General features: G+C 36.0%; 1 protein-coding gene across 1 annotated transcript in view; it reads right to left on the bottom strand.

The window, feature by feature from the left end:
* Positions 1–15,798, bottom strand: part of LOC122795068 — a 471,006-nt gene that overhangs the window by 363,306 nt on the left and 91,902 nt on the right. The gene's annotated exons all lie outside the window — the stretch shown is intronic.

Below are 15,798 nucleotides of genomic sequence, written 5' to 3'. Positions count from 1 at the left end.
GCTTTGCAGACCAAGCTAGTCAGGCTTATGGGGCGATAGTTTCCAAGATCCGTTGAGGCACCACCTTTGTGGAGAGGGACCACTGTTGCTGTATGCCACTCTTTGGGTACATATCCTGTAGTAAGGCTGAGATTGAACAGTAGTTTTATGTTTGGGTTTAGCTCTTCTTGGAGTTCATGTAGGACACAGCCCGGGACACCGTCCGGTCCCATTGATGCTGTGTTTTTTGCTTTGGAGAGGGCAGCTCTTACCTGAGCATCTGAGATGTCAGGGGGGCAGCACTCTGCTGGGATAGATATTTGCCCTTTTGGTGGGGGGGGGGTTGCGCTGAACCTGTCAGCTAGGATGTTGGCAATGTCTGTGGGTTCGGTGTATTTTTTGTCATTTTGGACTAATTCTGAGCATATCTGGGAATTCCCACCAAGGTTCCTAACATAACTAAAGAAAGCCTTGTGATTATCCTTAGTGTCCTCTGCAATTTTTCTCTTGAAGCTAGCCTTAGACGATTTTAGGAGTGCCCGTAGTTTTTTGCTAATACTGATCAGAGATGCCTTCCCTTTTTGGGATTTTGCTCTATCATTTAGTAGCTTCCTCCTTCTATTGAATAGTTTGTTTATGGCTGGGGTTCACCAGACAGGACGTCTGCCTTTGGAGGATTGGGTTTTGTTTTTATTTGGGATTGCATGATCCATGCATTCCTGAAGGTGCTCATAAAATGCATTTATAAAGGATTCTGCGGTCTGGGCCGTATTTTCCACAGGCCCGGGGGCTTTGAAGGATTCCACCTCGGTTTTGAGGAGTGTGAAATTTGCTTTAGAGAAGTTTTTCACTGTGGTTTTCTGGGCAGGAGGTGGGGTCAGGATGTGAATATCCAGTGAGATTAGTTTATGGTCTGATCATACCAGTGAGGGATACACTTCTGGTCTGGAGCATAGAGCCCCCATGTTGGTGATGATCTAGAACTATAAAAGGCATTGTGGTTGTCTTTACTATCTGTTGCAATTCTGTTATCTGCTTATAGAGGTATATGAAGGCAATAGGTCAGAAGGTTACGTAATTAACTGTTCCTTTATTGGTTGAGAATTGTTTTCATTTATATAAAGATTTAAATGATGATAATATAGAACTTTTTAAGTCTTATGTGTCACAAAGATATGAGATAGGATGTTACGTCTTTTTTTTCAGTTTGTGCCTTTTCTGCTAGGTTTTGAAAAAAAAAAGTGTTGCCTACCATCACCCCTAGAAAATGATATCATTTTATGAACTAATTATGTATTCTAGTATCATTTATGGTTTTTGTTTTGTTTTTGCCAAGTCCCATGATATTACACTTACTGGTATTAAAGGTGAGAGGATTACTATTGCATAAGCTTCATACTTTTAAAGACGATAATGGAGAACTTCAGCATATTTTACTGATATAACCATTTTACCCAGTTTAAAATTAGAACGTTTGGTAAGCCATAGACCATTTGACACATTTATATCTCTGAAGGATATTCCATAGAGCAGTAGCCCAATACTGAGCATTACAGGGTTGCCCTGGTAAGTGTTGCAATAGACATGACCTGCTACACTAACTTATATTGTTATTTGCTTATCAAGTGCTTTTCCCATTGATTTCATATGAGCTGGTGATAAATGTTACTAGTTAAATTTTCCCTTATATGGTATAGTGCTGAATGCCTTAGCTATGAACTGTAAGCAGTAAGCATTGTCAGACCTTTCATCAAGCAGTTCTAATATCAGTTCAAAAACTACCACAAGATTCAAAAGGCAATATGCCTCCTTAGGAAACCCAATTCTGTTAATCAACTAACAGATGTAGGTCCTTTATAGCCTCCTCTGTAATATTGGATAAACTAGTTTGACATTCTCAATGATTTTACACAGAATACCCACTGGGACAACATGTCTAACACTGTATGGGTTGTACTCCCCTTTTCTGAATTTGTACATCTATAGTCTCTATAACCTAGTATAATAGGTACCAACTATATCCAGATGCTATCATTATATTTAGCATAACTAAGAGGAGTTTATTCAGGATTGTCTTTATAATGTTTTGCTGCCTTGATGGGTTTGATAGATCTTTAATTGTACTGCAAGCAACGGTTGTGGTATTAATAGTGATAAAAGGGATGGTTGCCCTTGGATTTGTAATATACATTGAGAAAGCCACCATGAAATATTTTTGGCTTATTTTCAAGTCTGCATAATTTGTTTTCCTGCAAGCAGATTTATTATGTCATGTAGCTGGGTGATGGAAACATAGAAAATATCAAGATAGGTGAGTGAAGTTGTTCAGTTGCACTAATAACACCAAATAAAAACACAATCACCACAGAGGTTATAAGCACCCTATAATTTATTGAATGTTTTCATCCATTTTCCTCACATGAATTTCTTTCAGAATAAAACATATTGAAAATGCTGGAACTCTAAATAAGAGTCACTAAGAATATAATGAAAAGTAAGGTTAATAAAAACATAAAAAGAGTCTTAATATAAAAGTTAGATACATCACAAGACATGCTTCTTAAAATGTCTCTGGGAAGTGGAATAAGGATAAAAATGTATTTTAAACAAATTAAATAATGAATTTGGAACAACTTTGCAGTTCTTAATTATAAATACTTGAAATATAAACTTTATCATTCAGTCCAGGAAAATTACTAGCATTCCATTTCAATAGCTATACTATGAGTTAGTGAAAGCAAATGCACTGAGGATCAGAATCCCTAAACTGCATTTGCTGAAAACATCTTGCCAAAAAACACTTTTTAAACTGTTTTTGCAGGGGGCAAGCCCCACCCTCCACCACCAGTGTAGTGGGCAAGCCCTCATACTCCTGAATTTAATCATACCAGTTCCACAATTGCACTAACTAAAACAATGAGTGAGAAGGTCACCGAAAAACCAATCAGTAAAAACAAAATGAAAACTCCAGCAAAGATAGAACTTCCACTGAGTGATCTCCCAAACCTCTTGTATCAGAGGCACATGGGATATATGCAAATTATCCTTACTTTATTGGCCTGAAATTGTCCAGTAAAACTACGAAACAAGTCATAGGCATTCAGAATCGCCAATTAGCTGTAACACCTGATGTTCATAAGGATCATTTGCATATATCCCATGTGCCTCTGATACAAGAGGTTTGGGAGGTCACTCAGTGGAAGTTCCAGCTTTGCTGGAGTTTTCATTTTGTTTTTACTGATTAACAATTGCACTAACTCAAAGAAGAGGAAAATTCCCCATAAAAGGGTATAACTTCCAGCATAACTTGCTGGCAGTGATTTCTCATGGAGGAACTACAATCATTTGTGAGTTGAAGCTCAGACAGTTGAAGCGCAAGAGTTCAAGCTTTGTCCACCAGTAGGATAACAAGAAAACCTATATATTTTTCATGATTGTGAAATTTACTGATTTGGGATTTTTTCCAGAACATAAAACTCATATTTTAATGTTATGATATAATAGAGAATATTTTATAATGAATTGTTAGCATTGTACTGTAGTAGTAGCAGGTTCAGAGGAAAGTATTAGGCTAACTGCCACTGTGGGCCATTTTAGGCCTAGAAAATTATTCTAGTTGAGAATCAAACCCTGCACCTTGTACTTATATGCTAAACACTGTAACCATTATGCCAATCCCCAACATACTTTTATTTAAAACTATTAATATGCTCAGAAGTTTTCTGCTGTAATCTTCTTGCATTTTTTTTCAGTAGAGGTAACCATCACTGGTCTTGTTGCAAGCAATATAAACCAAAGCATAAAGAATTGCAATTACAAATTCCCAGTGCTTTTATCACCCTATGGGTAACATTATATAACTAAGTTGGCACTTTCCAAAATAGCACTGTTTGAAGCTAAAACATTTTTATATAATCCTCGTTGGCTTCATCTAATCTTTTTATCTTAAATTAAGTTTTCAGATTTAGTGGAATAATTTTTTAAAAATCTGGATGACTTATTAGTGAAATTCCAACTTTTACATGTAATGTAATGAATTAATTTACTATCCACTGAATAAATCAAGGTAAATGCAGGCTTTACTATTCACAGAATAAATTAAGGTAAATGTAGTTCTAACCTCATGCCAGGACACACTTTTGATACTGGGCACAAACTTGTACAGACGCACACACATATGCATATCCATAATATACATATCCACACGTTTTACTTAAGAGCAGTGACACTGGTTAGAGAAATGAGTTCCTCACATAAAGCCCTGACAAAAGTCACTGATTTCAACAGTCAGACTGGATTTATTTAAAACATGTTTTTCATATTCCACACACTTAGGTTGGTACTAGGCTATCAGCCCTAGGGCCTATACAAGCCTAGCCATAAAAATTCCCTGGCTATTTCTTCCCATACTGTTTACTTCCCTGGACCCCTGTATTCTCACAAATGATTGCCAGACAGTATGTAAAGTAAAGATTGGTAAAATTAAATAGCTCATCTCTCTTCTTAGAACACATGCATGAATTGCATAGCCCTGATCTGCTACTATGGTCTTCTGGGGGGGGGGGGGGGTCATGCTAATGGAAAGCATGACTTGTCATTCTTGGTTCAAATTCCATTCATTGTAATAGAAACATATATGGCGATTGCACTTTAAGTAATTATCCAGGATAATCCTGGATCCTGGATAAGGGAATTTCTTTTAAATCCATTTTGTACAGATTTTAAAATAAAAAAGTATACACACACACACACACACACACACACACACACACACACACACACACATGCACACACATGCACAAACACACACACACAAACACACACGTGGATATACACACACACACACACACACACACACACACGCACACACACACACACACACACACACACACACACACACACACACACACACACACACACACACACACACGCGTATACCAACTTATCTCAGCAGCCACGATAGCAGCCTTTTCCCCTCAATCTGTTGTTAAGAAGTTAAAAGGTAATTTCTTAAGAATGTGGCTGTTGATATTATGTGTACCCAGCAGGCCTTAGTTACATAGTCTCACAAATGGTGCTCTTGCTGATTGGCAGGAAACATAATTGTTAGAATATTGATTTCTACATTTTGAATCACTGCAGTATTTCATGTTGAGTTTAACATGATGATAGGGAGTGTATATTTTAAATGTTGGAGAAAAATGTTCTTAGCAATATCCTGTCAGTCATCAATGGCTAAGGTGGGGAATTCTGGAGACAATCTTTAGTTTTTGTTTAACACAGAATAAGCATGCTAATAATAAATATTTTTCATACTTGAATGACTGTTGATTTCCAGATAGTGTACTTTACTTAACCTTGAGAAAAACTGGTATTCAGGAATCATTTCTAGTGTCTCTGCAAACTGTGTATGAAGGATATATGTATCTCATCTTAAAGATTTGTAAATAATACATAAATGTTGCATGTAACGACCATTATGATACATACCAGGGTCATGACGGAAATGTGCTTGTACATTTGTTAGTGCTTTAGTCTTTCTAATTATGATCGATATTGGGAATGTATTACCAATAGTCCTTACAGGAATTGCACTTGCTGGGGATTAATATTTTGATATATATTGTTGCTTCAGAAGACAAGTTCCTGTGAAGTTGTTAAGGGAAAAAATATCCTTTTTAATAATTTGGGGCGTCTGTCTTGCATACCTTTGATATTCTTATGAGGAAGGACACTAGATAGAAAACCTGAGACATGTAACATTCATTGTGCCACCTGTGTGTGGGGCCTGCATATGATTTCATTGCATCTGATGCTGCCGTAAAATTCAGCATCTTGATAAGACTGGCAGAAACCTATTGAGAATCTAGAACCACAAAAAGCTTAATTTGTATCAAATATATCCAGCAGCTGGCAAACGTGATCAGCTTAGATGGGTTCAACTATGACATAAGATGGCTGAATGTAATGTCAAGGCAGTGCATTAAAGGCATCAGTGATGCAATGCCCTACATTCAAGATACAGCTAGAAGCCACAGATTAAGGTATAGTAAGACTGTAAATATTTGCAGCAACTGATGGAATACCACAACAGACATATAATTTATGGCAACCTTTGCGGACTCAGGTAGGACTAGAGATGGAGTGTTGTGAAAATGGTAATAGCTGGGAATGAAAAATCATTCTGTGCATCTTGACAATTTTTGTTATAAATGTCTTGGAAGTCCAAAGAGTACATATACTTAGTCCCCTTGCTCCTTTTTGATCTTTTGGGACCTTTTTTTTGGGAAGGGGGTGTATGCAGATGATCTTGCTTCTTGTCTTATTTTTGATGTGGTAGAATGCAAACAACTTGCTGTCCTTCTTCATATTTTCTAACGGTCTGTTGAGCTCGGACTTGAAAATGTACAGGCCTTTTAAGGTGTAGCCCATTAAGTTTCCTAGTTGAACTTAGTGAAATCAATTAACCTGAACCACACATATCAGCTAAAGCTTTATCACATTCCATGGCTCTGATCAAATCTTAGGTGGCATTATAGAGGATTGGGATCATTAGGTTGGTTACAAATTAAGTGTTTTTCAACTGGGACTTAAGCTTCTGACCACTCAATTACAGTTTGGTGCTCACCATCAGCAAAGTCATTTTGATCATCCATCATATATGAGAAATAATTTTCCACATACACAAAAAGTAAATAGTGTATGAACATGTTTCCCACGACAGTGCATTACTTGTCTCATGGATCGATAACAGACATCTGGGGATCCTGAGTAATTTTTAAAGGCAGATACCAAACTTAGAGGTCTAGATTAGGAATTTCTCACCAGAAATGTAATTTTCTATTACACATAAGGATGTGTAGGCTTTTTATGAACACAGGCTAGTGTGTCAAAGTTTTCTTGAGTTACCTTGGTGGCCTCTCTGAGAGTGTCTATCAAGGGAGAAACTATACAAGGAGATTGCTGGGTAGAGTAAGGGGTCATTGTAGATTTCTATATGTGGAGAAAACAGTGTCAAGGGTCCATCCATCTGCTGATGCATCATATAAAAGAAATCCTCAAATTTCAGGTACTGAGATATGCTGGGGAGTCTGCATCCTCCTGATCATCCACAACCGTTTGTGGGAATAATTCAGTGAATCCCAGTAATTCCTCTTGTACATTCCCATCCTTTTAACTGTTGGGGGAGTCAGAAGAGGATGACATACCCTTAGGTACTGACATTGTAGTGTGGTTGTAGACAGCTATGGACCTCTCTGTTCAACTGTGTTACAAGTGGTAGAGCTGAAGGGTCAATGAGAGAGCCATCATAAAGAGGGTTATGGAGTCAGGGGAACCAGGGAAGGGTGACTGCAGGCTGGGCATCAGCATTCAGGTTGAGAGGGGGAGCTCAACACTCGGAACCCAAGCACTGATTAGCCTGAGTTTAGGTTCATTGGGGCCAGCATTGCTGATGAAGGGGTTAGCATCAGCAATGGTACAAAAATCCTGGTTGTGAGCATTGATACAAAAAGATTATCAGAATGTGTAGCAATGGGGTAAATAAAATCAGCAATGCAGGGACTATTGTTGCTGGGGAAAAAAATATGCCAAGTCATATGATACACTCATTGGCATAGTAGCCAAATGCACCAACTTAGGATCTGATGTTAAATCCCACATGTCTTGCATATATAGTAGATATACACTAAGCCATAGAGTAGGGATGCCACATGACATAAATACATCATCTGAGGTGGATACACACACAAGATATATACAAGAACATCAATGCCCATTAAGATAGTTTCTCTGAATTGCTAGTAGTTTAAATTATAAATCAGTTTGACTAGAAAAATCTTCTAATTAAACTACTTCAACACAAAATTATAACACTGCAAGTGGAATTCAGTCAAAATACCTTCGTTCTCCTAACACTATTGCACTTTATTTTAACCAAACCCTTCTTACAATTCTTAAATCCGTAGCTCCATTGAGGGAAAAAAGAAAATAAAGTACAATATTGCTTGCTGGCAAACTTTTCAACTAAAAACATGGATGGCTTACAGAGATGAAGCCTTCAAAGTATGGAAAATGCAGACAACCACCACTGACATTTTTCCAAAATTACATAACATTTAAGAACAAAAGAAAAAAGGACAGATGCATAGGGATAAAATAAACTACAAATATCAAATATTCATAATTCTAAACAGATCTGGACTTGTATTAACCATCTCTTTAAGACAATAGCGCAATCGTTACCAAAACACTTTCAAATTAATCTAAATACAGCAGTATCATCAAAGTTAATATACACTTCATTAAATGCAGGCAAACATTTTCTTTAGTTCAAAAACAGATCCAAGTGTTATCACTACATATATATAAATGGTTCACCCAAAATGCCTACAGGTTTATTTAATCTTTATTAAGTTTCCAACACTCAAATAAAAATACTAAAAAGTGGAAGCCTATCTCACTAACAGATTAGTTTTGCAATGCTTCTGAATCCATAAAAAACCCTGTGCCCAACCCCATCAATAGATCTATTCAGGAACATTGTGACCCAGACATTTGAGAAAAGTCTTGCTTAACCATTTTTCATAAAACACATATACCACCTGAATTCTTAAAATATACATATATTTATTTATTTATTGAGATTTCATTACTGGGAAAGTCTGATTGGGTAGCAGTCCATTTTTAGCAGAAGCCCAGGGATAAAAGCTCCAAAGTATTACAAAACATTTTAAGAACAATAATTTCACAGCCTTTCAATATAATACAAAAAAACTAATACAGTTTAAATAATTATAGCAAATTAGACATATGAAAACATTGGTTAAGAACAGATACATGCTATATGATGATTTAACAGAGACATTTTGGCCAGTTTATAGAGAAATTAAATGTATATTAGTGTAATACAAGCAGGAATTGCAATATAAAATGAGAGAAATCAGGCTTATACTATATTTAGAGAGAAAGCCAAGGGAAAGAAATTGATAGCAGTAAGGAAGTGAGTGAAGAAGGGAGAGTAAGGAGATGGAAGGTGTGAATCGGTATTTGTTTGCATTAAGGGATAGTGTTTATCCTGGTGTTTAGCAAGAACATAGCCAGCTTTTGGCTAGGAAGCCTTTTAGAATGGTTTTGAAGGATGGACTGAGAATATTGATCCAATGGACAGAAATAAAACGTTCCAGTTCTTAGCAACATGGTACACGTAGAGACAATGCCAAGCAGATTTGACTACTGTGGGCGGCACAGTGGTGCAGCGGTTAACGTTGTTGCCTCACAGCAAGAGGTTCACCAGTTTGATTCTTGGCTGGGGTGCCTTCTGTGTGGAGTTTGCATGTTCTCCCTGTGTTCGTGTGGGTTTCCTCCGGGTACTCCGGTTTCCTCCCACTTTCCAAAGACATGCATCTGGAGAATTTCTCCCCGGGCCTCCACTGAAAACAGGCTCTGTGGAACCTAGTCGGACTTTCCTGGTCAACAAATGATAAATAAAATAAAAAAATAAATAAATAAATGTTTGCAGACAGACAGGACTTTTTGGCATTGGATCATAATAACTAACTAGACTAACATAGTTGTGTAGAAAGTTACTTAGTCCTGGGCAAGCAGATGGATACTGGAAAATGTTATAGGTGATAAGAAGCTGTGTATATCTTAGTTGATGGGGTAGTTCTAACCAGCTTAGGCTTTTTAGTGCTATACAGTGGTGGGTTCAGGGTGTTTGCTGCATATTTAGCAACTTTGTTATAGCATTGTTCAAGTTTTGATTTTTGTGATGCCTGAAGCTTAGTAAGGATGTAAATAGCTATAACAAGCATGTGAGCAGCTATAAAGAAGTGTGAGGAGGAGATAAGCACTGGAAAGAGTAGCTTTATTTGTGTTGGTGAGAGAGTTTTTTGTTCTCTAAAGCATACCTAGCTTTTAATGAGTTTTTCTATTGCAATTTTGTATATGCAGATTGAATTTAACATTATATTCCACTATCATTCTTAACAATTTGCTATGAGATGTAACTTCAGTGGTTATATTATCAAAAGGGAGGTCTTTAAATTTTGTTTTTTCATGTGAGAGGGATTTATGAAAAAAAAAGTAGTATTTTCTTTTTCAGGGTGGAGCATGAGTTGTAAGTTAAAAAGCCATGTTTCAGTTACTGCTAAAGCTGAAAATCTTGTTTCAAAAATGTTCACTCTCTCATTCCTCACACTTTAAAAATGAACTAAAAGCTTATTTTCTCAATTCCAGGACCTGCCCTTGCCATGACCCCACCTAATCTTCCTTCCCTTTATGTACCCTCAAAAGGACCATACTTAATACCTCATTACACCTCTCTCTCTCCAATGTGTCTACTATGCATTTGCATAATTTTATACAAACAAAAACATTTTATTGTTGACCTATTGAACTATATCAATGTACAATTACGTTACTTAGCTTCTTTAATACGCAACTTTAACTTTATGCATGTAACCCAACATATGTGAATCTTTTTGCTATAACTGCTATTATATCAATATTGTTTAAAATTGTACTTGTTTAAAATGTACTACTGGAGCTTTTCTCCTCAGGTCTCCACTGAAAATGGGCCACAAGCCCAGTTGGACAAACCCGGTTAACAAATGTCAATAAATAAATAAATAAAATAAATAAATATACTCTTACACATGGTGGCAACACTAAATATAAGCTACTCTGCAGTATTGTGCATTAATAGCTGTTTCAAATGTACATTGGATGAATACATACTCCAGCTACAAATATATATATAAAGGATTCCACAAGGATGACTCATTGGGCGATTCCTATGTAATATATAAATCAATGACATGAACTAAGTATTAACATCAACAGATACAACTCTGATTCATTAGTCAGATGATTCCACAATATGTTTTGCTTCAACACTTTCTCAGCTGCAGACATTAATATAAAAAAACAACTCTATAGAAAAATAGCTAAATTAATACAATTTATTATTAAATGCAATAAAGATATTCTGTTTTACTCAACTGTAATATGAGCAACTCTAACCTCAAATTACTTCTCTCGTCAATGTAGAATAAAGGAAAATGATCCAAATTAAACTGCTTGATGACTTTAACAAAATTAAATCTGATTTGATTATCATATTAACTATGTTATTCAGAGAATCAATAAAAATTAGACATATTATATGTATTTTTTCTTGACTGTTCACCCAAAGGCAAGCTACAGCTTATATTCTGTTTGTATCTAGTTTATATGATTTCCTATATTTCGCAATATACAAAAACAAATTAAAAATTAAATTAAACCATTGCTGCCATAGGGGGTACAAAATTCACTGCAAATATGTCTAATAAAACCCATAACTGAATAGCTCTCCAACTTAAACTGATCAGAATTTATTTACACGCTTTATCTTATGCACCTGTACATAGACTAAATCAGGCATGTTAATATTCCTCTAGTCAACATACTGTCCAAATATATAATTCCATAAGACAACACTGACTCATGCACCAAAACCAGAACTGAGACAATCTTTAATCTGTGCAGCCAGTATTTGTACCTCATTACCTAAACATCTACAAAAAGAACAGAAAGCAAAATATTTCCAGCCTAGCTAAACAATTGCATATATACCTGGGACTATGACTTATGTAAAACAGTCACAAAACATTCTTAGTGGCTAACTTTAACTGTTTCAGTCATTGCTAACTATCTTTTTTCAGTTTATATAAATACCAGTCCTTATCATCTGCAGAAAACTAACTTAGCTTTTCTTCATTAATAGAGAAACTCCTCTCTTCCTTCAATGACTTATCTCCCAATAAAATTATTCCTTAGTCAATTATCCATTTCTTTTTCCTCTAACTTATTAATAACTTTTCTCCAACCTTTACATGGGTGGGTGTAGGGGGCAGGGCTGGCATAATGGTTAAGAAGTTTACCTCACAGATACAAATTACAGGGTTTGTCTCTGACCTCTAGTCATTAGCTAAACTCATAATAGTCTGCAGAATGATAGCCTAACTTTAATCTATGAGATATAATTTTTCTCTCTGTATGTTTTCACATATTATTATCACTGTACTTGTTGTAATATTTTGTCTGTAACATTATAATGTCACATGGAGCATTTTGTTTTACCCATTTAATACTGATACTTATATAATGTGGATATTTACCAAAGACGTTTTTCTCCATGGGGCCTCTGTTGAAAATGGACTATCACAGAACATTTGAACTATACCTGTTAATAAATAGCATTCAAAATAACTAAATAATTATGTCTTTGCTATTACTGCACATTAATAAAGTCATTGACTGTCAGCATCTTTCTAGTAATGCTACCATATCTACACATTTTATAGTAACTGTTAGATGACTATTTCACAGATAGCTCAGTGGACACATCCAGTGTTTAATTATCACTGGGTGGATTCTCTTAATCGAAAATTACAGATGAGGAATTTACTGATATATTGACACTATCAGGAAACACATACCATGAACTATCAAGAATATTATAAGAATTACTAAACACTACACATCCCACTGTGAACTCTCTCTTACCAGCAGTTTCTTAGTTAATTCAGTGTCCTGAGATGCATCCAGTGCAAAGTCTTTCTGTTGTCTTAAAGACTGACCTTCTTTGGTTGCATTAAAATTGGACCCTGATGTTTTTATATGGTCAGCTAAGTCTCCTTCCTGTGGTTCTGTTTATCAGCTGCATTTTGGAGTATTGCAGCTTATTATTTTTGTCAGTCCATAACTTTATTTCCAAACATTGGAAACACTTGATTAAACTTATGTTCATTTCACTTCCACATTCAATAAACACATGCTATCAATTCTTGATATCGGCTATGGTTCAATAAACATCTTTGAAACTGTGCTTAAAGTGTGTGTTGGATGGATACTTAACCAGCAACAAATAAAAGCAAGAACAAAAAGATAAATAAAAAAAATAAAGAACTACAGTATAACCAGGGAAGATAACGATCCTTAGCCATTATAGATAACAGCACGTTGTACATTACTGATCTACACCACTATCTGTACACCTTATTTTAATCAACCACCTAGCTGTTCTTATAACTCAACCAGTACACAAAGATGTTCCAAAAATCATTAAATGTGTTTTTATAATAGAAGTGTTTAAAAGCTGACCATGTCTTATATTCATATACCATGAATTGTTTCATCCACTCTTCAGGACCATATTTCCACCCTTTAAAAATAACTGCCATTATGATTAGAACAGTATTGCTAATCCATACTCTCTGCACTTTAGTAAGTGGGAAATAGGGGTCTTCCAGTCCTAATAACCAAAAGGTTTGGTTATACAATGGGGAATGTTTTGTCTAGTAACTTACATCTCTGACCATTTCTTCAGAACTTAACATAGATATTATCTTAGCCGATCTGTTGTAGCAGTATTTCTGTTTTTGTTGAGCTTCCTCCCAGCCATAGTGTATGTTTTGCATTTTTGTTAGTAAAATAGAGTTCTACCACTATAGCTCCACACTTAGGGGTGTGATGATGTGAAGTAGTGCGAGCTATGCCAGGGGGAGTAGAACAGTGGATGTTAAACATATGCCAGTTTAGCTAGCTGGAGTTTTGTAAAGAATTATATGTCATTTGTATATCAAACTGATTTGTACAGGTGCTCATGCTGAAAATTAAATTTAAAGTTGCTTATGTTAAAAAATGTACTAACAGGGGGTCCTGCTGGACAGAAAAGAAATAAACCTGCATGTCAGTCTGTATTACAACTGTTGAAATGAATACATTGCAACAGATGATACTGGAAGAGAAGAAGTTTATATCAGTCCAGCTAACCTTGAAAAATAAGTTGAAATTAAATTACTTGGTATAAGCCATAATGATTGTATCTTGCAGGTCCAAATGCAGCCAGAGATGCAATGTCTGTGAAAACAAGGACTATGAATCCTGCTGTGTTGCCCACAATGGTGAACTAATTGCTACACTGGAAGGGTGGAAATTTAAAAATGGTTTTATAGCTTCCAGATGCTATAACACATCTTAACAAAGCTGTATGTGTACTGTGACACATATGTGCAAGATCCTGGCTCAGACTCTAATAAAGGGGGAGTATGTGAACCAGATTCAGGTGACCAGATGTGTGTGTGTGTGTGTGTGTGTGTGTGATGTCATTCTGTAAGCCAGCACTGAAATTATATTTAGATAGCAGTAGGAGATTGCTCTCAGCAGTCTGTTTGTGAAACCTGACAAGAAAGACCACTCACCCCATCACCTTGTCTTGCTCTAGTGAGTAAGTAGGAAACAGTAATTTTTTAGATCAGTCAGAAAAATATAGTGAGATTAGTTAAGTATATCTTTTCTGTATCCATGGGAATCTTACCATCTGTGTTATTTTTAATATTTCCTGTGGCTGAAACTCGGCTATTTATTGTAAATAGATATTCAGTATTTTTATGTTCTTTTATTTTTTATTATTAAATATATTTAAACTTGTCATTGTGGCTGGTCTTTTTTGGAAATATTTAACCTTTGAGAGTACTTATATTTATTTAATGATGTTGTGGCATCATGCTCATGAAAGTCTTGCTGTTCAGTCAACATTATTATTGGCATTAGTATTAGTATTAATTAGTATTAATTTCACACAGTATAACTGGATACCCTGTTAAGAGCCTTAGAGTAGCCGGTTGGTGGCAGTGGGACTACCTTATACCCTGGGCAGAGGTGGTAGAGTGGGTAATCTGTGCCAGCCTTTTCCAGGTGTGTGTGTGTGTGTGTGTGTGTGTGTGTGTGTGTGTGTGTGTGTGTGTGTGTGTGAAAATCAAATCTTAAAGAATGTGTGTGTTAACTACTTGGAACAGGGACACAGAGCTCCTTAATGGTCAGTTTGCATACTTATTTGGGACCTGGAGAGAGAGTGCAGCTCCAGGACTGGAGTGTGTTCTCTGTGTGCTGTTAAGGGAAATTGTGCTTCGTGCAAACAGCTGCATCTAAAAATATTGCGCGTGTCTATTTCTCTCAAAGTGAACATTTCCCCAGTGGTGTCAGTGGGGAGGATTGCGGCTCTTTAATCATTGGCCAAGAGAGGGGACGTAACAAGGGGTGTCATTTTTGTGTTGCAGTCTGCATCTATGTGGGGTTTTGAGTGTTTTTCTTATTCTATCCCACATCTGTAAGACATGCCATAGATGAGTTGGAAGTGCTGTAAATTCTACATGACTGTGCCTTTGTTTATGTGGGGGGAGGGGTGGTACATGTTTGTGATACTGATATATACTCTGTCTGTACTATCTGAATTAATGCACATCCTTGCATAACATCCACTGTGTTCCATATTCTGTACACACACAATAGTATAAATGATTTACTGGTAATGCCAGACATAATTAAAAGTGTCCATTGTTACTGAATTTTGTTCAGTGTTTAGTATTATTTTTTGTTTAGTACAGTAAAGCTAGTCATAAGACTCACTGCACTGTCTGTCTTGGCTTCTCTACAGGTGATTACAGAGAAAATCCACAAGTATCAGTAGCCCAACAATAAATAAATAAATAAAACATCTAGGAACTTAACCGTTAAATGGAAATCATTGACAGTGCACCAACAATGATTCATTTATTCTGGGAGACTTCTCCCTTCTTTAAGTTAGTGGTAAATATATGAAAAAAAAAAAAATATATATATATATATATATATATATGTAGGAGCACTTCACAGTGCCAAATTTCTGAAAGATCGAATTTTATATCGCCAAAATCATATGATCGAACTTTTGGAATCTCGATATTGTGAACGGAGATCTGCATACAGTGCAGAACGGAGATTTCCCTTTTC

This window comes from Protopterus annectens, chromosome 2.part1 (genome assembly GCF_019279795.1).
Source record: "Protopterus annectens isolate FY-2018-M chromosome 2.part1, PAN1.0, whole genome shotgun sequence".
Taxonomy (NCBI): domain Eukaryota; kingdom Metazoa; phylum Chordata; order Ceratodontiformes; family Protopteridae; genus Protopterus; species Protopterus annectens.
The sequence above is the reverse complement of the archived record's forward strand: the minus strand, read 5'-3'. Positions and strand labels throughout refer to the sequence as shown.